Source organism: Pan troglodytes, chromosome 21, assembly GCF_028858775.2.
Source record: "Pan troglodytes isolate AG18354 chromosome 21, NHGRI_mPanTro3-v2.0_pri, whole genome shotgun sequence".
Lineage (NCBI taxonomy): Eukaryota > Metazoa > Chordata > Mammalia > Primates > Hominidae > Pan > Pan troglodytes.
Window position 1 is genome coordinate 66369644 of NC_072419.2, and position 24292 is coordinate 66393935.

Consider the following 24292-nt stretch of genomic DNA (forward strand, 5'->3'; position numbering starts at 1 on the left):
CATCTGGTCCTCAGAATTGTCTAGGGGGCTTTTAGAAAGAAGAGCTTCTGGAACCCTTCCTGAACAATTCTGATCCCATAGTCCCGCAATGGGCCCTGGAGTCTGTATTTTTGAAAAGCTTTCCTAAGTAGTACTGAGGCAGAATCATATTTGAGACTAACTTTCCAGTGCAGCCAGGCATACCTCCCAAAAAGAGAAAATCTGTTTGAAAGAAGGGAAAATGCAGAAAACTGGGGAGGCCATTCCCCAATGTTCTAACAAGTCAGGGAACAAAGGGACGGCAGATAGAAAGTTCCATGCCGGGAGGTCAGTGCTGCAGCCTGCGTCCTTACGCTGAAGTCAGTCTATGAAAAGGCATATTTGGTGACCCTGCATCCCTTTCTGGGTGTTGAGCTCTGGAGACACTTGCGAGGCCTTCTTCCTTCTCCATATGTCCCCCCTTGGACCTTTCAGATGTCCTTACGGTCCTGACATCAGTATCCTCTGATGGGATGCACATGCTCGACCTCGGGGACCAGCTGGAAGCCCTAGCTGCTGCTGGCAGGGGCCAGGACCCTCAGCACTGAGGGTCTGGGTAGATGGAACTGCACACCTTGCATCTGGGGCGAGGAAGAATGTCCTAAGAACTGAGTGGCGCACGAGGAATTCACGTGACAGTTTCTCAAGCTGGTGGCCTTCTCCCTGTCTCCTAAAACTGCCCTGAGCTGCCTCTGTCTCCCACCGGGGTGACAGCCACATCTCCTCTCTGATCTCCCTGCTTCTCATCTTGCCCCTATGCAGCCTGTTCTCCACACAGGGCGATCCTTTAACAAGTCAACCATCCATGTCTTTCCCTTGCTTAAAATCCTCCGAGGCTCCTTTGCACTGTGAAAATTAGAGCAAGAGCCCTGGAGATCTGTCCTTGCCTGTTTCCTCCCCCTCACTTGGTCCTGTCATGCATCAAATCATAGCCACATGGTTTTTGCTTTCTGTTTTTCAAAGAATTTCAAATTCTCTTCTCCCACAGGGCCTTTGCACAAGCTTTTCCCACAGCCTGCAACACCTGCCCTTCTTCCCCACACTTGGCTTGTTCCCAGAAATTCATCATCCTGTCTTAAATGTCACACTCTTCAGAGAGGCCTTCTTTAGCCCAGATACATAAGTAGGTTGACCCTATTGTTGTCTGTGACATTATCTTCTTGATGTCTTTGGACTTAATCACACTTTTAAATATATATTTGTTTTTCCTGTCTCTTCCACGAGGCTGTTGAATGTTGCATGGACCTGTGCCCGGCACAGAGAATGTGCTGGTTTCAGTAGAGTAATTAATACAAGCAGCAGCAGTGAATAACCCAGACAACGTCAGTGGCTTATCTTGGAAAGGTTTTTTTTTTTTTGAGACAGAGTCTCGCTCTTGTCGCCCAGTCTGGAGTGCAATGGTGCAATCCCGGGGCTCACTACAACCTCCGCCTTCTGGGTTCCAGTGATTCTTCTGCCTCAGCTTCCTGAGTAGCTGGGACTACAGATGTGTGCCACCAGGACCTGCTAATTTTTGTATTTTTAGTAGAGACGGCGTTTCACCATGTTGGCCAGGCTGGTCTCAAACTCCTAACCTCAGGTGATCCCCCCACCTCGGTCTCCCAAAGTGCTGGGATTACAGGTGTGAGCCACTGCGCCCAGCCAAAAAGGTTTATTTCTTGATCACATGACTCAGCCAGAGCAGGTGGGCATGGACCTCTGCTCTCCCCACTCCACCTAAAGAACCTTCTCCACCTCCTGGTCTCCTTACCTGGAATATGTGGCCTATGAGGTTTGCCAAAGAGGAGAAAATGGAGACACACTAGCTGTTATCAGCCTGGCAGCCACAGGCTCACTTCTGTTCTTGGCCCATTTGCCTGACCAGTCCTGTGGCTCCCACCACCTGCAGGAGAGTGGGGAACAGAGGAGGCAGGAAAGACACTAGGAAGAGTGGGGAGGGAGGAGAACTGCACAGCTGGAGAGTGTAGGAGGGATGCTGAGGGGGTGCTGCTGGGAGGAGGGTATGTACTGCTGGGAGGAGGGACGCTGGGTGGGTATTTCTGGGAGGAGGGGGAGGGGGAAGAGCCACACAGCCCGAGGTCCGTGGCAGGAGGAGATGACAAGCAGGGAGAACACCAACGGAATAAACTCTGCAGTTTCCTTCAGATCATCCCTGCGTAGGTGTTTCTCGAAACTCATGTTCAGTGAGAACAGCAGGCATAGACTCAGGACAAACCCTCCGTCTCCTTTCAGGTTAGGTTGGCCCATGGGCTGGAGCGTCTGCGTCTTGGTCGGCCCGGCAGTGTACATGTCAAGCAGCGCGCAAAGACTCCACAGCCATTCGTAGGCACTGCTGGCCTCATGCTCCAGACAGCCCTGGGACAATGGGCCACCAAGGGAAATCAATGATTGTGTGGGCGCAGGTGACCTCCAGCCTGCTTCAGGGCCACCCTTGTTCCCCATGCCAACTCCCTCCTTCCTATGGGCTCCCAAGAAATGGGTGGCAGAGACCAGCCCGGTGATTTACCTCCTGCCTTTCCGTGACTGCCTCCCAGTCCTGTGCATCTCATGTTTAATTATGAGGCTGTGGAAGGTGGTGATATTAATTATAGGGCTGAGGTTGTGTTACTTGGAGAAAGTCAGTGCACATGTCATTTGATTTTCCTCAAGAAGGAAAATTGTATTTTTTTCCGATCTCAAAAATAATTCCAGGGAAATAAATGTGTACAATCACACTTTGGGGTTTAAAACTAACGAGTTTCAGTTTTAAAACATGTTAAAAACCTTTCTATTTGGAGAAAGCTGGAAGAATCCACTTTGGGGATCTGGCGGTTCTCAGGAGCTGTATTACCTCGGGATGGTCTCACTGGTTGGTAGCAGCTTTTGTATGAGGAGGGGCATGGGGTCCCGACTTAGGCAGAGAAGGCTTTGCTGAAGAGGTGCAAAGCCCAGCTTAGGGCTGGGTTTTCTACAGACCAGGAACAAAAGCATTGCTTGGCAAGATTTCTTCTCTGCTCAGAGAAAACACGCAGATTCCAAAGAGTGAGATGGAGAGAATTTGACATGTCTTGGTTTGAAAATAAGTCAAAAGAAGTCTAATATTAACAATAGCAATGATAATAACAACCATTAATTGTGCCTTTGTTAGGTACCAGGCCCTATTCTAAGTGTTGTGAGTGCCCTCTGTCATTTAATCTCCATGGAGTCCTGAAGGTGCTTCCCAGGTTTGTCCCCATCACACAGATGAGGCAATCGTTCTGTTAAGACTGTCCTTGGGTCATTATGTCAGCAATGAAATCGGTCCTGCCATTACTAAACCCTTACTGTGTGCTGGCATTTGTGTATACATGCATGTGTGTGTGTGCACACGTGTGTGTTTGCGTGTACATGTGCACGTGTGTGTTGTGTGCCTGTGTGTGCACATGTAGAAAGAAAGTGATGTGTGGGAATGGAGAATTCCAACCCAGGAGGAGGCTGTGCCTGGGGCTGCCACGAGAAGTGGTGACACTTCGAGAAATGGGTTCCAAATGCACGTTGCCTTCCAGTTCTCTGTGTGACCTTGGGCAAGTCACTTCAGCTCCCTGAGCTTTGTTTTTAAAAATATTTTTTAAATGTATAAAACCATGGACCATTACATATGAAGAGAAATGTGTGTGCAAACATTCAGTTAATAATCACAAGGTGGAGGAGTGCCTGCTCAGACCCAGAGCTGACACAGGGACCTCTCCCAGAAGGCTGCAGGGCTTCCCTCCCGACCCTCCAACGGCCCACTTGCTGAGCCCGTGCTTATCTGTTCAGTGGAAATGCCATGTGCCACGTTCCTCAGAAGTAAAGCCACTAGGTAAGTGTGACACTCTGTGCCCAGCTTGGTGCAAAGTCCCTTGTGTGTGCTATCTTATCGACCTCCCAAATAGCATGGTAAGGTCAGTACTGTCACTTTCCCCACTTTGAAGATGAGGAGAGCACAAATTCTAGATGGAAATGGAAGTCACGCAGTGGAAATAGGATCCAGACAGATTAATCCAATCTCAAGCCTGAATTCTTCCATTCCACGCTACGCTTGAAGCTCAATCTCTCTTCCTGGTTGATTCTCCCCACTTCCCCACCCCCAGATATATACCATCGCTGCTTGGTGGACAGTAGCCATGACTGGATTTTGGTAAAGGTTGCTGAATAATCAGGCTGCTGGGTAGTTTTTCCATTTCACCTTTCCCAGTGAAATGGGGCCCCATGAAAAAGGCAGCTCAAGTTGTAAATTACTCAAAGGAAGGACAGAAAGGTCTTCTGTTTGCACCTACCCTAAGGATTTGGGGTAGACAATGGGAATTTACTAATTATGAATTCCAGTGCTTTCCTTGCTGAAAGAGAGGCGTGGAATCAACGCTGAGTGAAGGCATCAAGTTTAAGCTGCTAATTACTTCCTGATCATGCAGAATAAAAGCTACATCCCTTGAAATACACCAGGCAGCTAAACATAATCTTTGCCTTTCCGTAGTGTTGGTTAAGGAATCCAGATGTTACCGCAATAACCACTCCATAAACAAAAGGAACACCCAGCTGTGAGAACTGGCTTCTCAGCATTCGTCCCAGCAGAGGCTCTTCCGGGGCTGGGTTCTGATGGTTGCCCTGTTTCAGCACAGCCCTTATTGGCAGGCAGACGGCACGGGCACAGCCACAGGCTGAAGGTAAGTCCAGCACACAACTTCCTGACAGTGAACAGGAGTAAACATGGGACCCACCCGAAACCTTTGTCTGTTGACTTCTTAGCAAATGGAGGCAGCTCTAGGCTCTGGAGAGTTCAGGTATAGGAGACCATGACTTGAGCAGACTGATATAAGTGGAATGCAAACATATTTAGATGGCACAACTTAATTTAGATTTATCAGTGCTAATATAGGAAAAGCTAGTATTTATTGGGGCTTATTAGATTTTTAGTCTGAATCCTCACAACTTACGAGGGGTTTCGTTTTACAGACTATGATCTTGCATGATTTCCCCAAAGATGCTCATTAAGTATATGGTGAAAGTAGAATTTGAATACAGAAGACCTGGTTCTGCTACTTTCTGTGTTTCTATTTGGTTCAAACCAGCCTTTCTTCTTTCAAAACAACTTCAGTGCAATTCATGGTTTTGGAAAGTAAACTTGATTTTGAGATTCAGACAATAAGTGCATTTTTAATGTTTATTCTTTTATCTTGAAAAACTGATATATTTATGAAATGATATGTGCTCACTCAGTGTCAACACTTCAAACAACACAGACAGTACAATGACAAATTGGAGATCAGCTCTAATCTCGGCCCCCAATTTAATGCATTGCTGAATATTCTTCTGAACATAGTCCATCCCACACTGTCCCATGACACAAGACGCTCCAAGGGGCTGAAGATAGAGGGACTTCTGCAGTCAAGAGAGCTGGGAAACTCTTGGACAGTCACAATGTGCATTTGGGTATTAAAGGCTCTGAAAAGTTCTGCACCAAATAAACCCTTGGATTGGCTTGATCCGATGCCATGTTTCCAAAACCTACTTGCCCGTGGGACACCTTAGTCCATAACACAGGTTGGCATTTCTTCTAGAGAGTGTGCTGTGAAAAACACTGGTCTCACAACACTGTGCATTCATCCAGCAGGTATTTACCAAGCAGGGACTTTGGGCCAGGTCCGTGCTAGGCTCTGCAGGTGGACCAGCCAGCCCTGACCTCCATGGTGTCGCTTCTCATGGGAGAGGCTGCACAGCAGTCATTGAGAAAATGAAGAAACACACAGGTACTTTCAGATGCTGATAATGACTACCATGTGCTAAAAGAGCTCCAGTTGTTGTCTATTTTGAGACAATCTTCTCGACAATGAGATAGAATGAACCATGCAAACTTTGGGGGCTACGATGGTTTTAGGAAAGAGCTAGAGTGAAAAATCCTTTGACATATATACATACAAATAAAGATACATGTGTATAATTTTATGTAATTGACATCACATTATATGCTGGCACCTGCCTTTTTTGCTTAATGAAAATGTCAAAGGTAATATTACCAATCAATCAGTATATTTCACCATCGTGTTTAATTTCTGCAGAGCACTTATTCAAGCACATACTGCATTTTTCTTAGTCACTCACTGGTGGGAATAGAAAGTTTTCTCAGGCATGCATTTTTCCCACTTCTGAAATGATCTCCTTAGAATAAATTCCCCAAATTGTATTGCTGGGTTCAAAGGCATGAACATTTTACATTTTTATACAATAATGTCAAACTACCTTCTGGAAATGATGCTCACTTTACTTTCCCTCCAAGACTGCGTGAAAATGCCCATTTTCCTAAATGCTTACTATGACTGGTTTCCAACTACATTTTAATTCTTGTTCAATCTGATAGGTAAAAAATGATATTTAATTTTTATTTGATTGATAATGACCTTGAACGTGCCTATTAGCCTTTTGCATGTATTCTTTTATGAAACATCTGTTCCTATCCTTCATCAATGTTCCTCTTCATATGTTAACTTTTCTTATTGATTTGTTAGAGCACTTTGTATATGGTGAATATTAGCTTTTGTGATCAGAATTATGGAACTGTTGTTGTCTTTAGTTTTGCTTATCAAGGTTAAAGCCATTCAGAGATGTTGTAAATGTGTATGTTGTTAAATTTATGTCTTATTTTGTGTTTTCTGATCCTCCTATGTTTAGAATGGTCAAGCAACCCCAACTTATGATTACATAAATATTCTCCCATATTTGCTCTTAGCATTTTTTTTTCTTTTCATGTAACCCTTTGTTCTTTCAGGAATTTACTTTGCGGTAAGAAATGGGCTGGCTTCCAGTTTTATGTTTCCCAAATGGTGATTCAGCTGTTCCATTTCCATATTCTCCCTTATTAGAAATGACCACTATATTACGTTCTAAAATATCTGCATACTTGTGTCCCTTCCTATAATCTCAGTTCATCTCTTTGAGCTATCTTTTGATTCCTTTTTCAAACCACACTGCTTTACTGAACTGTCATCATCTTATACATTTTTAATACTCAGCAAGACAAGTTTCTCAATGCCACTCTTTTTCAGAGTTTTTCTGGTGGTTGTAAGATGTTTATTCTTCTGGATAAACTTTAGAATCACTCTTTTTGTCCAAGGTAAAATATATCCCACATTGAGATCATACTGAATGTACAGACTAATTCAGGAAAAAATGTATGTCTTTATTGCATTGAGTCTTCTTATCCAATAAAAAAGATATGAATTTCCATGTATTGAAATCTTCACTGAGACTTATTTTTGGCTTTTCACATGTCCTGCAAATGTATTGTTAAATTTATTTTTAGGTATTTCAGGGGAAATGATTTTCTAAAGTTTGTATTTTCTAGCTTGTTATAATTTACATATGAGATAGTCATTGTTGTATATTATTTATAACTGATCATATTACTGTACTTTTATTGTTTTAATAGTTTTTCTATTATTTTGGGTTTTCCTGGAATACAACCTTATTATCTACAAATTATGATTGCTTTGCCTTTTCCAATGTTCATAACTGTTTTTATATTCTTGTCAGATTGCTTTGTTCAGCACTTCTAGAATAAAGTCATGCAATACTAGTGATAAAGGGTACTCTGAACTTGTGACTCTCATAGGATGCTGATAGTATTTTTACAAGTAAATTTGATGATAATTTTTGGATTGGAATGTGCATTAAAAAAATTCTATGGTGCTCACACCTGCAATCCCAGCACCTTGGGAAGACAAGGTGGGTGGATTGCTTGAGCCCAGGAGTTTGAGACCAGCCTGGGCAACATGCCAAAATCCTGTCTCTACAAAAAACAAACAAACAAACAAAACCCAAACGACAACAAAAAAACCCAACAATTAGCCAGGCATGGTGGCACACACCTGTAGTCGCAGCTACTCAGGAGGCTGAGGTGGGAAGATCACTTGAGTCCTGGAGGTGGAGGTTGCAGTGAGCTGAGATGGCATGGCGCCACAGCACTTTAGTCTGAGCGACTGAGTGAGAGCCTGTCTCCAAAAAAAAAAAAAAAAAAAAAAAAAAAAAAATCAAAAACCAACCAAACAAACAAAATCTTATAAGAAGGAGTTATTGATAATTTCAAGTATCAGAAATGGATGTTAAATCTTATCAAATGTCTTTATGACTCATAAGAAATGATCATATACTTCTTTTTCCTTTGTCCTATTAACACTTTGAGAGTATTTTTTAAAGTTTCCTAAACCATGTAGCTCCTGGATTTTGCAAATGAGTTCCTCATCATCATGGTGTGTTATTTACCAGCGCTTTTCTCAAGCTTTTTGCGTGAACTTTCTCTAATTAACTTTTCTGCGGGGAGTCTGTCAGGCCCTGGCATTCAGGTTATGCTGACTGTGGAGAAACCATTCAGTGACTTTTTGTCTTTCTCAATGTACTGGAATTATTTCCATAGTACAGAAATAATCAGTTCCTTGAAGATTTGAGAAAATAAGACTCTGGCAAGCAGTAACTTCTATCCCACTGTTGGGAATATAAATGGTTTCAGCCACTTTGGAAAGTCTTTTGTTAATATCTAGTTAAGTCAAAACACTTGTACCCTATGCTCCCGCAACTCTACTCCTCTATCTGGGCCCTAGAGTAATGGTCCCCGGCGTTTTTGGCATCAGGGACGGGTTATGTGGAAGCCAATTTTTCCAGGGACTGGGTTGGGTGGGGGATGGTTTCAGGATGATTCAAGCACCTTACATGTACTGTGCCCTTTATTTCTATTATTATTAGCACATTACATTTATTGTGCACTTTATTTCTATTATTATATTGTAATATACAATGAAATAATTATACAACTCACCATAATGTAGAATCAGTGGGAGCCCTGAGCTTGTTTTCCTGCAACTAGCTGGCCCCATCTGGGGGTGATGGGAGACAGTGACAGATCATCAGTCTTTAGATTCTCATAAGGAGCACATAACCTAGATCCCTCGCATGGGCAGTTCACAGTAGGGATCACGCTCCTATGAGAATCTAGTGCTGCTGCTGATCAGACAAAAGACAGAGCTCAGGAGGTCATGCAAATGATGGGGAGCAGCTGTAAATACAGGTTAAGCTTTGCTCACTCGTTGGCCGCTCATCTCCTGCTGTACAGCCCAGTTCCTAACTGGCTCCTAACCTGTACCGGTTCACGGCACGGGGTTGGGGGCCCTGCCCTAGAGAAACTCTCTTATGCATGCGCAAGAAATGGTATGTGTCAGAATTTTCATTGCAGTGTTGTTCGTACTGGTTAACAAATCAGAAATGACTTAAATGTTCCTTAGTAGGGGATTGGATTAGGTAATTTATGTAGTGGATTACTCTGCCACAGATGAAATGATTAAATTAGGTCTACTGATATCGACCTGGAAAATTCTCAAAAAATTAGTATGGGGGAGGAGACGGTGAGAAGAAAGTGAAAAAGAACATGTTCATCATGATACAATTTGTGTAAAAATAACAGGAAACAATGTTACATATAATTTTGTTATATAACAAATAATAGGAAATAAAGTTATATATAATTTTGTTATATAACAAATAACAGGAAACAATGTTATATATTATTTTGTGCACCAAGTGTGGATAATATATACACATATATCATCAAAAGCACAGAAGAGAGGGGTATTAATCACCTTCAAGAATCAGGGTTTCCCCTGTGGAGGGAGGGAGCGGAGACAAAATGGTAACAGAGAAGTGGAGCTTCAAAGGTCTTGTAGTATTTTATGCATTAACCAAAAAAGGTCTGTTGTAAATACAGAAACACATGATATCTTTGAAAGCTGTGTGGTGGGGCATGGATATTTGTTATATTAACCACACTTCATTTATGGTCTTTATGAATTTCTATCTGGTTTCTCCATTAAGGATTAGAGAGGTATTTCAAAGGCTCCTATTGTATTTCTACCAATTCTGTCTGTTCATCTTCCTTTTAAAAATTGGAGATGGAGGCTGGACACTGACAATTGTTATTCTTTAGATACTTTGAGTTAGATAACACAGTGCTTGGCACGGGGCAGGTGTCCAATAAGCGCTAGGTGGCATCATCATCCTCTTGGACACTTTGGCTCTGTGTGCATCCCTCCAAATCCTCTGTTCCCTTGCCTTGGTGTGAAGCCAGTGCGCTTCAGGTGAACCCCCTTGGCTCCCAGCTCTTCCCAGGCTGAGGTGGGCATGGCACCCCATCGAGAAGTTGGAGCATAGGCCCTTGTGCTTGGTGAGAACATTATGTGTGTCCCTTTTTGACTCCTTTGACTTGCAACACTGATTCCTAGGTTACGCTTCGGGACTGCCTGCCAGTTCGTGAAAATGACAGGGCTGTCCCTTCTCACCTGGGTCCTGCTGTTCACCTGACCTGCTGGGGTGGGGCACCAGCCCAGGAAGACAGTTTCTCTTTCTCCCTGGTAACCTGTGGTCCAGGCCCCACTCTCACATCTTCTCTTACTTGTCCATGAGCTAAAGTGACTCACCTCCTTTGCACCTTTCACTTTGACCTGATTTGGATTGCTTCTGGTGGATTTCCATCAGTGTGGCATGGCGGTGTGCTTTCCCCAGTTTCAGGGAAGGCTGACTTAACTAGTCTACTTGTGGATCCTTTGGGTCCGTGGATCTTACTTTGGGGTGATTTTGCATGATGGGGATATTTGGCAATGTCTAGACACATTTTGGTCATCACAGCTGGGCAGGGACACAGGGAGGGTATGCTACCAGCATCTAGTGGTGGAGACCAGGGATGCTGCTGAATGTTTTAAGATGCACAGGACAGGCCACCCCCTTTAAACAAAGATTTATCCTTGAAGTATAAATAGTGCCCAGGCTGAGAAACTCTGCCTTAGGCCCATTGAGCCAATTTTACTCTGATATGCCTCACTTTGCTTCAACAGCTGGGCTTCGGAGAGACAGCATGCATTTTACATTGATGTGGTCTGATGTAACAAGCACCAGGCACCTTAGTATCTTAATATGACTGATTAGATTATCATTTGCATTGTCATTTTGTTAATGTGTAGAGGAGGAAATATGACTGGAAGTCAGAAGATGGATCTTTGTTATGCCACCTTCTTCCATTCCTGCATGCGTTTAACAACTATTTACGGAGCATCTACTATGTGCTGGATATCATGCCAGATGATGCCCTTTTAGTGCTCTCAGTCCAGCAGGAACACAGGAAAAAAAACCCAACCAAACAAACAGATAACTGTATGTCTTGGAGATGGTAGCGTGTAGCAGAAAGGAAATAAGAGCATCAGGGAATCCACCCATGTAGGCGGTGTCTTAGCCTCCCGTGGCTGCTGTAACAAACACCGCACATTCAGTGGCTCCAATCACTAGAATCATATTCTCTCCAGGTGTTGGTAGGGCCTTGCTATTTCTGGGGGCTTTAGGGTAGGATCCTTCCTTGCCTCTTCTGGTTTTCGGTGGCATCTCCTGGCCTTCCTCCCTGTGTAGCTGCATCACTTCTATCTCTGTCTCTGCTGTCATGTAGACTTCTGTCTGCATCTTCTTCTCTCCTGTCTCTTGTAAGGGCACATGTCATTGATTTAGGGCCCACTCTAATCCAGAATGATCTCATCTCAAGATCCGTAATTACATCGGCAAAGACCAGGCCCTTCTTTCCAAGTAAGGTTACAGTCACAGATTCTGGGGATTAGGATGTGGATATATCTTTTGAGTGACACTTTTCAAACCACTACAGATCAGCAAAATTTTCCCTGGAAGCCCCTAGCTGATTTCTTTTCTGTTTTTTTTTTTTTTTTTCTCTTTAATCACCAAAAGGAGATGAATGGATTAGGCCAAGCGAGATTCATCCACTTTTCCTAAGCACATTGTTGCTCAAACATAGATTTCTAAGAATCAAGAAGAAGGCAGAGAGCCAGCAGGGTCTGCCCCAGAAGCTCTCCCTGATTTTCAGATATGCCAAACTCCATCTTCTCTGTACGTTTTTTTCTTTTTGCTTAAAACAGCAGTTCTGAAGCTTGGGAAGGCATCAGCATCACCTGGGAGCCTTGCTAAAACGCTCTCCCCTGGAGTTTCTGCTCACAATGTGCATTTCTAAAAAGCTCCCAGGTAAGGCTGATGCTGCCAGTCCAGGGGCCACACTCAGAGAACCACTGCTCTGAAACATTCTTCCTGCTCCTGGCTCTTGTCACTCTTGTCTTCCCCCTTGAGGCTCCCTTTTGCCCAGAGCTTCCTGGTGTCTCCAACCCATGGGTTTCACCCTTTCCTTCTCTTCTGTGGCATTTACCACAGAAATCTTCCCTTCAGCTCCACACAGGGCACATGTCTTGCAGGCACAGATGTTGTCTTTCTGTCTCCATTTTCCCAGCACCCAGCACCTCGTGTCCACAGGGACGGCAATGCTGAGCGTCTGCTGGATGAACAAGTGAACGAGATTCATGCACGTTCTTTTCCTTCTCTGCAGAGTGCCTGAGCCTGCCAGGTCTTAAGCTGTGGTGGGCTCTGGACTGGAGACTGTCTGGGTTCAATTAGTGCCTCAGCAATGTGACTCTGGTTAAGCCATTTAAATTCCCTGAGCCTCAGTTTCCCCATCTGTAAAGTGGGCATAATAATAGCACTTACCCTAATCTCAAGGGTATCAAATGTGATAAAACCATATAAAGTGTTCATTGCATTTATTAAGTGGCTGATCTGTGTTAATTACGGTTAGTATCATTTAAGGCTGGAGGAGTGCACCTTAGTTTTCTCTTGTTGGGACAAGGCCAGTTGGTTGTGTGTGCCCCTTGGTTTAACCCTAGGGCAGAACTTCTTTGGTTTGGGGTGCAGGCCTCAGGGGTGCAGGGCTGAGAGGCAGAGGCTGAGTCAAGCCCAGGGAGAAGGCTGGTGTGTTGCCCTGGAGCACCAGTTTCCTCCACAGTCAGCAATGTCAGCCTTTGAAGACTATTAAGACAAATGCAGTTACATTACAGAAAGCAATAAAAATGCTTGTGAATTTTTAAGGTAAGATACCTAGATTTTAGCCAGGTCCTGGGCTGGGGCCCCCTCCTTGCAGACATTCCCTTCCTTTGCTGCCTCTCCCATGGCCCCTGCACAAGGCTGCAGGCTGGGTGGGGCTCAGGCCTTGTAGCAGTGAATGGATTGATGAAGCTGCCCTTCAAGGCACTTCTCTTTTCCTTACACAAATGCTTTTGCAACTCCTGTGCCCTGAGGCTGTCTTAAACTGGTGTAGGCCCCAGTGGCAGGGCTGACACCTGACAGCTAAGCCTGGGAGGAAATGCTTTTGATTGTTCCATGCCAGAATAGTCCAACCTTCACCTCCCTGGCCTTTTGTGTGCTGGAACAAGGCCAATCAGTTCTGTCTGCTCCTTCCAGTGGTGATTTGGTTTAATCAAACAATTGCATGTCTGGGAGAGTTCCCTGTCCGCCTTGATTATACATGCATCACCCTTGCCCCGCCTTGCACACTCCCCAAGTCACATTCATCCAATTTCATTTCATTGCAGATAAACCACACACAGAAATAGATAATGCAATCACCACAGCCCACGTCTAGGAGAACATCTTGTCCAAGCACAGGAGCAATTTTGCCTCCACTTGGCCGTGTCCTTGCTACCACCTGTGTGGTCTTGGGCCCTGCGTGGGGGAGCAAGAGGGCCTGGCCTCCTTCCTGTCTCATCTCACTGTTCTTCCACACACAGCAGGCAGCACCCTCCCAGCCACCCTCCCCATCGCCGTCCTCTGATTTGTGAGGTGCCTGACAGGGAGCCAGGGAAGGGCTCACTCCGCAAGCACAGTCTCCCAAAGTGGCAGTGTCTCAGCACTTTGCAGAGCTGGCATGATCGTTTCCGAAATGTCCACCCAGGCTCTAGGGCAGGGTTTCTTAGCCTCGGCGCTATTGACATTTTGTGCAGGATCCTTCTGTGTCATGGGGCTGTGCTGTGCACGGTACCCTGGCCTCTACCCACTCGATGCCAGTAGCACTCCCTCCCCAGATACGATAACCAGAAGCATCTCTTGACAAGGCTAAATGTTCCCTGGAAGTCAAAATCGCTGCCAGTGGAGACCCATTGAGAGACAGGAAGGTGCAGACAAGGCTTAGACTGTCAGGGCATGACTGAAGAGCAGGTGGCCAGCCCCTGAGAGGCCTTGATGGAGCCTATCAAAGACCCTGCTCACCTGACCCCTGACCCCTCCGTGTGAGCTCTGCCCAGGCCTTGCTCTCCGCCTTGGGGTGCTCTGCATGCAGAACCCATCCTGCCTGCACCTCTGAGGTGGCTCTTCCTCTGCAGGGTTGCTTTTGGCACAGGTGGAGGCTCTGACTATGGGGACAGGGCTCCCCCTCTGTCATGCTCAGCACTGTCCCGTCTAAGTCTCATCGCTCATCAGGAACACCCAGGCCCTTGGCTCCCTTTAAAGCTGGTGTTGGGCCTCAACAAATGCCTCTCTCTTTTGGCTGGAAGCTCCAATATTATTTTCCTCTTTTTATTGGATTATCTTTCTTGAGGTATTCAAATGATAAGATAAAAAATATGTCAAAGCCTAGGCTGTCAGCTGCAGGGACTGGCAGTCCTCCATTCAGGAGGCTGAGCAGGTGAGGGCTTTTGATTAGGAAGCTATCATGCTCTGATTTTTTCCAGAATTATCACTTATAGATCAAGTGAACTAATCTGTCCCAATTTGCTCATCATGACCTTAGGTCTTTATCTGCATGTCTAGGCTATCCCTGTTCGATTTACAAAACCAAGAACAAGAAAGGTTGACCTTACAGCCCCTATGAGGCCTTGGCCCAGACGGCCGCCTATAAAAACGGCCCACTCATTATGCAGTCACCCAAATGGCTCAAAGGTATAATTGGCACATTTGACTGCATATTGCTCGGCCCTTTAAATATCTCTTCTGATGTGTTAAAATTAGCTTCTTCCCAACCACAAAAAGGGAAAGGAGTGTCCTTTTTAAGCAAATATGGGGAAAAAGCTCCTCTTTGTCTGGCTTAGTTAAAAGTGACCCCATCTAAAGTCAAGGGTATGTACCGGGTGACCTTTCAAGGCAGCACCCAGACTTAAGATGTAAGGATTCTCCTTTTTCGATTGAAAAAAATAGACTTTCTTGACACTTCAGAGCCATCATAGCACAATGGGAACCGGAGAGAGGGAAGGGGCGGAAGGGCAGAGACCCCAGCTGTACAGTGCCCCTGGGTCTAGGCTTGAGCGAAGGAGTGGGAGTGGGAGGGAGACCATGTGGCTCATGGTGCATGGAAAGGATTTGATGTAACTCAGCCCTCCTCTGTCCCCCAGGTGAGTATCGTGTGTGCTGGCTTCTGTGGATAGGGGTACAGCACACAGGGAGTCTCACCTGGGTCTTCAATATGCTTCATCTCCATTTCACTGCAGACAGACCCAACCTCAACCTCAGGGGTTAAACAGCTGCCCTGGGTTCCCCAGGGTGCAAGGGAAAGAGCAGGAATTTGAACCCAAGTCTGTCTGACCCAAGGGCTAAGCTCATTACAGTTTTCTGGTACTGAGGTTAAGGGAAAAATCAATCTTGCTTGATTTTCTTCCCTGACCAAATAAAAGCCCCCAAAGACCTAGATAATTCATCTGAGGTTATAAAAATAAAGTAAAAGACAGCCCTTTGGGAACAGTCCTGGTCTTGAACTTGAGCTGGTGTTATCGCTGGTGGAGGTGCCCACAGTTTTCACTTGTGGACTCAAGCTCCTTCCCTGACAGCTTGCTGCAGAGAGCCCTTCACTGAGAGGATCCAGGTGATGCAGCCTCCAAAGTAGGAATGGGCAAGGTGTGTACCCGGAGGTGAGAGGCCGCTGTCCTGGGGCACCGGTGGAAGGAGGTGCTGAGGAAGGTCACAAAAGACATGTTTATTTGACTTCATTAATATTTGAAGGGTGAGCTCTATGCCCCAAGCAGAGAAAAAAGAAGTGAGGAACTATTAGCATTTTTTATCATATTTAATGGGACAAACATCTAAGGGGCAGATGTCATAGCGGTTAAGAACACGGATCTTAGAGTTAATCAGATTGGGATCAAGTGCCAAATTTGCCAGTTTTTGGCTGTGAGACTTTGGTCAAGTTACTCTACCTTTTCAAGCCTCAGTTTATGCATCTGTAAAGTGAGGATGATGGTAATCATATCCATTCACTAGAGTGTGATGCCTGATAGCTAGTACACAGAGCATTAAGGAGAGCTGGGATCTATGCACTCACGGTCAGAGGTTGTGTTGTTTCAGCTCCGTTCTGTTCCCTACTTGATGTGTGACTTTTCTTTGGTCCCTTTGATTACCTAAGCAGTTTCCTCATCTGGAAAAAATAAAAACAAAAAAGGTCAGGGCAGAGGGAGAATCACTGCCCAGTTTGGCAAAGAAAGGTAGAGATGATGGAAAGGAAACATTTTTGTAAACTGCAAAATGCTGTCAAAATAGAAGCAGAGATTCCAGAGAGACAGGACTGATGAATGGCTGGGCATTGTCAGGCACCTCCTCGCAGGACCCTCAAACCATTAAGAAGGACTTAACTTTGCTGTCCCCAGTTCTTCCTCTGTCTAAGACGTACGATTCAGAGATGAAAAGTCAGGGCCCACTGGAAAGACGATGGAGGGATTCCTACTGGCTGGAATAGCATCCAGGCTCTCTGTTCTTTATAATATCTGGGTTATGGGTGGCACAAAGAGGAAGCTGGGAGAGGTGGCGGCAGTGCCCAGGAAGTTGACATAGAGAAGGGGTGGGTGGAGGAGGAGGAGGGGAAGAGAGGATCACTTTGGATATCAGGAGATTGATTTTGGGGTTTGGCAGGTGGGACATCAGGAGGATATAAGGTAATTGGGGAAGAAAGGAAATTTGGAGAAGTGATGTTTTGGGTTATGAATAGGTTTCCCATTAATGTCTGTGGAGAGAAGCAAGAAAAGATGGTAATTTATTGCTGATCATTTTTAGCTGTTGGAATGTGTGTCTTTGAATGTTATTCCATGCAAAGACTGGGCACTGGTGTGCATTTGTGCAAATTGCAAAGGTGTTTTAAACATCCTCTGCGAAATGAGATATTTCATCACGGGGCAGACAGTGTTTTGTAGTCCACAGAGTGTTTTTGCAAGTATTTTTCCCTTTGAGTCTCTTCCAAGCCCTCTGAAAAAGATATGGCATGAATTATTATTATTATTGTTATTATTATTTTGACAGTGCCTCCCTCTGTCACCCAGGCTGGAGTGCAGTGGCATGATTTCGGCTCACTGCAACTTCCACCTCCCGGGCTCAAGCAATCCTCCACCTCAGCCTCTTGAGTAGCTGGGACTACAGGTGCACACGACCATGCCCGGCTAATTTTTGTATTTTTAGTAGAGACAGGGTTTCATCATGTTGGCCAGGGTGGTCTTGAACTCCTGACCTCAAGTAATCCACCCACCTCGGCCTCCCAAAGGAAATTTTATAATGTCTTGGTCCTAAGGGTTCACCTTTCCTGCTTGCTCTTAGAGTAGGATTCTGAGGCCTTGGTCATGCACGTTAAGCCTCAGCCATTCACTAACTGTTAAGCTTTATGATTGCCTCAATCATTTCATTTATCCATTTAGGGAATGTACATAAGCACTCCCCTGTGCCATGCACTGTGTTGGGCAGTGGAGGTACAGCATGCACGGTCAGACATAGTTTCCAGATGAAGTAATATGTAAGGAGATTATGGAAGGATGAACAGGAAGTAGTTACGAGGACAGTCAGGAGGCAGGTGGAGGGAGGCATGCAAGGCAGAAGCACCCAGTATGTCAAAGCCTGGCTCAGAAAAACACGGCAAGTTTGTGGAGATCTTCTCACATGTATTGTTTTGTTATCAAGTGTCCTTTTGCGTTTCATATCTTAAACTGAATGTAAATGGCATACAGCCCACCGTATCTATCTGCAATAAATTGCAAATAATTACATGTTATAAGTAAAAGTTACCAAGAGGCCACAAGAAGTTTTTTTAATTTATTGTTCATTTTAACCCGATTTTCCCAAGTGTGTCATTGATTTTTGAATTTTTAATATTTTTTCTAGAGTTCATGTTAAGACATACCAGAAGCCAGCAATTCTGTTGTTCTATTTTACTAAATATTAGTTATTTTCCAAATAAATTATTGGCAATGTATGTTAACAAATATTAAGTTGACAAAGTAACTTATTGAACTATCACCATATTTTTATTCTTAATAAACTTCATCAATTACATGGTACATATATGACATTCAACATCGACATTCTTTTAGAATACTACAGAGTTATTTCCACTTTAAAGCAGAGAAAATTGAGGCACAGGATGATTCAATGATTTGCCCCTGTCCTCCTGCCAATAAAGGGTCAAACTGGAATCAGAAGTCAGCTTTTCTGATGGAGGCTAACTCCTGTAAAATCGCATGTGGAGGAAGGACTCTTGTGTTTGACAGTCTAAGGGCCTTTTCTGCCTAATCTAAGGTCTGTTTCCCTATATGCAGGCTGGGAGGGGTGTTTGTGCAGAGGGACCCTTGGAGAACTGTTACATTATGCAAACTTGATTATCCTGTCTGACATTATTGATGTCAGCAGCCATTGTGAAATGAAGTTTGGGAGATGGAGTGTGGAAGGTGGCACTTGTAATTTTTAATAATCATCCTCTTTTACTTCTTGGGGGGAGGCAGTGGGGGAGAAACAGAGCTTCAGGGTTGCGGATGCTTTAATGGAATCTGTCTGTCACAATAAGGAAGTAGAGAAAGTCTTTTAGCATTCTACAGGCTAAATCACAGGGCTTGAACCATGGTGTTTTTGGTGAACAGAGATGCCGTACCATAAAGGCAGATGGAGAATGACTGCAGGGTCAATGAGATTGTCACCCCCCGCGGCAGGGACAATGTTTATTCATCTCTGAAATCCTAGTGCCCTTCACAGGGCACTTAGCTGGAGCTGGTCCAGTGAGAGCTGATTCCAAATACACTCTATAAAGGACCTTGTCTGTGTAGAATTTTGGCATCTCAGGCACTGTAATGACCACTCCCCCCAGTTCAAAATCTCCATATCCAACTACCTGATGAATTTCTCCCTTTGGATGCCAAATGACCAGAACAGGACAGATAATGTCCCCTTCAAGAATTTTTTATCTTATGTGAAGTCCAGTGAATGGTGTTACTGTCTACCCAGTCTTCCAAGTAAGTGTGACAGCTTGGCATCATTTTTAAATTTCCATTCTCCTTTGCCCCACATTCCAGATCATTCACCAAGCACTGCCTCTTCTATTTTCTCATGATCTCTTGAATTTGTCCACTTCCCTCCATCTCTACCAACACCTCCTTGGACGATGCCAACACCATTTCTTGCATCTGCAGTTTCAGCAATCTCCTAATTGGTCTTCCTGCCATTACCTTCATTAATCCATTCTCCATGTAGTAGCTGGAATGACATCTGGTTAACCTTTACTTAAAACCTCCATGGCTCTTGAGGTCAAAGTTCAAACTCATTACATGGCCTAAGGCTTTTTGGGGTATGAGCCCAACGAATTTCTCCATCTGTCTCCCATCCTGCTCCCTGCCTCCCTATCTTCTTCCAGTTCCTCTAATGCCACACTTCCCCACACCCAGCCTCCACTCATGCTGTTCCTTCTGCCAAGAACATCCTTCCCTGCTCTTGCCTAGCCAAATCTTGCTTATTTTCCATGTCTCAGTCTCAGTTCTTCAGTGGGGACTTCCCTGAATAACCGTATAAGCAAACATTAATAAAGTTCTTGCTATGTGCCAGATACTTGCCTTTACATAGATTAACCTGTTCAATCCTCACAATAACCCTATGACATAGATAACATACGGTCTACAGTTAGCAGATGGAGAAACTGAGGCACTAAGAGATAAATGAACTTGTCCAAGGTTACATGCAAGGTAGAAGAGCTGAGATTCAAATGCAAGCGTCTTGGTTCCCTAGTCTGTGTTTTAATCACTACACCCTGACTCCAGACTATGCTGAGTTGTACCTGCTGTAGCCTGGAATTCACTTCCACTGCACCCCTAATGCTTACGCGGCATTATTTTCCCTTCTATAGTTACAGCATCATGTGGACAGGAACTGTGTCTGTCTTGTCCACGGGTGTGTCTGCAGTACCTGCACAATGCCTAGCATGTCACAGGCACTCATGAAGATGTTTTCTGGTTGAATGAATAAAAGATTAAAATTCTCCCTGAGCATATCAGCTGTTGGAGCCACTCTTGTTCCCAGTGTGTTTCAGATTCATTTGGGGGCAGAGAGCAAAAGTGTCTGCATGTGGCAGGTGAGATGCCCCTATATGAGGTGTTTGGATACAGTCGTATGTTGAAGAAGACTTTACCTCTTGGTTGGTGTTTCCCTATTTCCACTCCCAATATGGATGGCAGCCAAGCTTTCATTTTGCAGGTCTAAGCCTCTGTGTCTAGAAAACGGAGGTTTTAGTGACTTCTCTTTTGCAAAAGTAAGAATTGGCAGACACCATGGCAGTGGGCGTCCTCTCTTGCTGAGGACAGGAATGGGGCTAGGCTGCAGCATGCCTGATGAGAAGCTGCTGTGGGTGGTTGGGCAGTTAGGCACTATTTCCCATGGCCTGGAGAGCAGCTGAGAGGGTCCTGTGGGTCACTCTGTACTAGAATGGACTGCAGCTAGGGGCGCCCTGAGCCCTTTCCCTGGAGCTGAGTGACAGCTTGAGCTCAGGGGACCAGCATGTAGAGTAGCAGACTTGGGCTGAGGTCCCGCCCTCGTGGCCCCATCTCTGTGGGGTGTCCACTACGTATGAGTCCAGGCCCTTAAAGATACCATGGGGTCGGGGGAGTAATAATGAATGCAGTTGAATTTGCTGTCTCTTGGATAGTGGCGGTTATTTGCAGATGAACTTTGGCTTAAAGAAAATAAAGAATGTGGCATGTCTTTCTTCCTAATGTTGTGAATAGGAATTCATTCCAGCTATGCTTGTTGGCACACCTTAAGCACCGTCCAGGGCTCAGGAACATATCGGGCTTATGCACCTCTTGGATGCTTACCACAAAAGGTGGGCTGGTTGTGGGTGAGAGCCATGGCAGAGTCTGGGGCATGGCAGGTGCATTGCTGCAGGATGAGCCTTTGCGAAGGGCTAGGCTTGCTGCTTTGGGGCAGCTCCCAGGATGGCCACCAGCAGAAAAAGCTCCAGGCCTGGTTCCATGTTCTTTCTCCGGTCCCCACCTTTCCTTCCTCCACAGCACATTTTAAAGTCTGATTTCAGGGGCTTGGGAACGTCCCTCTGCCAGATCCACCCGCATGCTTGCGTCTTGGGATGTGACCACAGTCTTCAACCTTCTGAGGGAGTAGTTACCACCTTTTTAGGTCAGGGAGTGGGTGATGGTGAGAAGGGAGCAAACAAGCCTCTTGGGAGAGGGTGCAGGGAAGTGCACTGATGTTTTGGAGTACCTTCCATTACCATCATTGTGCTTAACGTGTTCGTTACGAAGCAGCCTGGTGATGCTTGCTTCTCCTCCTATGGGTGACTCCTCCTCTGTCCAACAGGGGAGCCTCACGGTGGGTGCCTTTGCTCAAAGGGGACCCATCCTCAGGGAGTTTGCAGCCAGCCGAAGGGCAGCCAGGAGTGAAGAGTGAATGGGAGGTGAGGCGGGAGAGGAAAATCCACCTAAGCTGAACGTGGCTTCAATAATTAGCAGCAGCGGGCAAAGCCGACATGACATTAGGAAAATTTAATTAGAACATGCAACTTATATATGTAATTGGATGCCTGGGGCAGTAATAATGCATTTTCACCGTACCTCAACCATCCCCCCAGGCTTGTTTTGACTCATAAAAAGGGATCAGTCATGAAGAGCTGTGATGCTGGAGTGTTATTTCTGTTGTCCTGGTGGTCACTTACGTAACCTAGTGTGTAGCCTGGGGCAGGCTGTAGCACCTGGTAGGTAGGTCCTCAGATGATATTTGTTGACTGATTTAATGGGATTTTATGATGAGATTGAATAAATGAGGGCACACCTGGTTTTTAGGACTTCCCTGGATGGCTGCATGCTTCCTCCTAGACCAAGTGTGTTCAGATGAGAATGGCCCTTCCTTGCTGTGGGCACCCTCTTTGCTAGGGTGCCAAGGTCGGAGCTGATATTGGTTATCTCATCGGGCCTTGCAGCAGCGCCGCAGATATTCTGCCGCCCATTTTACCCGCGGGGAAGCCGAGACCCAGTGCCGTATTCTGCCGCCCATTTTACCCGCGGGGAAGCTGAGTCCCGACGCCGTATCCTGCCGCCCATTTTACCCGCGGGGAAGCTGAGGCCCAGTGCTGTGTCCTGCCGCCCATTTTACCTGTGGGGTCGCCGAGGCCCGGCGCCGTATCCTGCCGCCCATTTTACCCGCGAAGAAGCCGACGCCCAGTGCTGTGTCCTGCCGCCCATTTTACCCGCGGGGAAGCTGAGGCCCAGTGCTGTGTCCTGCCGCCCATTTTACCCTTCCATTTTACCTGTGGGGAAGCTGAGGCCCGGCGCCGTATCCTGCCGCCTATGTTATCCGTGGGGAAGCTGAGGCCCAGTGCTGTGTCCTGCCGCCCATTTTACCCGCGGAGAAGCTGAGGCCCAGTGCTGTGTCCTGCCGCCCATTTTACCCGCGGAGAAGCTGAGGCCCAGTGCTGTGTCCTGCCGCCCATTTTACCCGCCCATTTTACCTGTGGGGAAGCTGAGGCCCGGCGCCGTATCCTGCCGCCTATGTTATCCGTGGGGACGCTGAGGCCCGGCGCCGTATCCTGCCGCCTATGTTATCCGTGGGGACGCTGAGGCCCGGCGCCGTATCCTGCCGCCCATTTTACCCGCGGGGAAGCCGAGGCCCAGTGCTGTTTAATATCTTACTCATGTTCACTTGATGAGAAAGTGACAGAGCTGAGACAAACCCAGGTATGAGGCTGCAGAGCCCTGCTCTGAACCGCTGAGTCTGTCTCTTTTCCTGGGACAGGGACAGCTTCCTGTGGTGACAGCCTTGCTCTTGGCTGCAGGGATTAAGGGAGGAATAAAGCTCGGGGCTACAGCCAGCCCATCCGGGATGGGGAGCTACCGCAGGGCAGCAGGTTTAGCTCTCACTGCTTTTCTGACCTGAATATGCCTAGACTAAGGGGAGCTCAGAGCCATGGAGGAGCAAGGAGAGGCTTGGGTCTACCGCGGCTACCAGACCTCTGCGTGCAGTTCTCGCCCTGGGCAAGCCCTCTGTGTGGGTGGGTGGGTGCTGCCAGGACAGGCCTCTGGGAAGACGTGGAACACTGACGGAAGGAGGGAGGAGGGCAGAAGCCAGGGTGTTTGCTCCTCTCTCCCGTGGCGTGGGATGGGGGTCTCGTGCACTGATGTGTTTCCCTCACCACTCCCGTGGCACGGCCCCTCCCCCTTTCTTCCCCGCTCCAGCCAGCACACCCCTGACTTGACTCCACCTTCAGCAGGATGGCCTTGGCGTCTGTGTTCTGGCAATGTCACCCTCCTCTCATTTCTTCTTTAGTTCTAGAGGTTTTGACACCAGCTATGGAAGAGCAGAGAGGCCAATGAGGTGGGGAGGTTGGAAACAAAAGGCCTTCTCCACCCCAGCTTGACCAACCCAAAAGCTGGAAGGCAAGGAAGACCTAGGTGGGTTCTGTTTCCCTGAACAGACCTTGACTCATGGACCCTCCATATGGCCAGAAGGTGACCCAGGCCTGTTAATCAAAGGCCCGCACTGCCCTCTTTGCAGCCACTGACTCAGGGTAGGGCATGTGGGTTAATGAAGCCAATCATGAGCAATGGGACTGAGCTCTGAGTGTTTTGAGTGTTTTGCTTGAATTGAGTAGGGGCTGCCTCTCTCTGTCCACTTCCATGTTGTGACATGGTGACAAGGAGCTGAGGCAGAGCAGCGTCCCTGCAATGCTACCAGAGCAAAGCTGGTTCTGAAGGCAGAGCTCCTCTCCCTAACTTTGCTGATATGCAAGCCAATAACTTGCTTTTTAAACAGAAGCCAGTAGCCAGTTTGCATGGGATTTTATCACCTGTAACAGAAGAGTCTTTTTTTTTTTTTGAGATGGAGTCTTGCTCTGTAGCCCAGGCTGGAGTGCAGTGGTGCAATTTCAGCTCACTGCAACCTCCGCCTTTCAGGTCCTGGTTCGAGCAATTCTCCTGCCTCAGCCTCCTGAGTAGCTAGGATTACAGGCACACACCACCATGCCCAGCTAATTTTTGTATTTTTAGTAGAGACGGGGTTTCACCATGTTGGCCAGACTGGTCTTGAGCTCCTGACCTCGTGATCCACCCACCTCAGCCTCCCAAAGTGCTGGGATTACAGGCCTGAGCCGCTGTATCAGCAGAAGAGTCTTAACAGATACTGTTCACTTCCT

General features: G+C 46.3%; 1 protein-coding gene and 2 long non-coding RNA genes across 6 annotated transcripts in view; 2 read left to right on the plus strand and 1 right to left on the minus strand.

Moving 5' to 3' along the window:
* The first annotated feature begins 4525 nt into the window (after window positions 1-4525).
* Window positions 4526-5782, plus strand: LINC02910 (long intergenic non-protein coding RNA 2910). Its single transcript, XR_008541345.2, has 2 exons — window positions 4526-4682; window positions 5627-5782. It is a non-coding gene; the product is annotated as a long intergenic non-protein coding RNA 2910 (long non-coding RNA).
* On the minus strand, window positions 5166-22635 carry LOC107970073 (uncharacterized). 2 transcript variants are annotated; one of them, XR_008541349.1, is made up of 4 exons: window positions 22412-22630; window positions 16181-16273; window positions 7881-8003; window positions 5166-7285 (listed from the first exon to the last, which is right to left on the minus strand). It is a non-coding gene; the product is annotated as an uncharacterized LOC107970073 (long non-coding RNA). The 2 variants fall into 2 exon arrangements; XR_001712329.3 differs by lacking the exons at window positions 5166-7285; window positions 7881-8003 and adding an exon at window positions 15553-15810 and having other exon boundaries at window positions 22412-22635.
* LOC107970072 (uncharacterized) overlaps window positions 22251-24292 on the plus strand; it is a 203182-nt gene continuing 201140 nt past the window's right edge. Inside the window, exon 1 of one of the 3 annotated variants that reach the window (XR_010154148.1) lies at window positions 22251-22838. The gene's annotated coding sequence lies outside the window, so the exon portion shown is untranslated. The remainder of the gene's footprint in view (window positions 22839-24292) is intronic. The other 2 variants (XM_063802704.1, XM_063802703.1) reach the window with 2 other exon arrangements.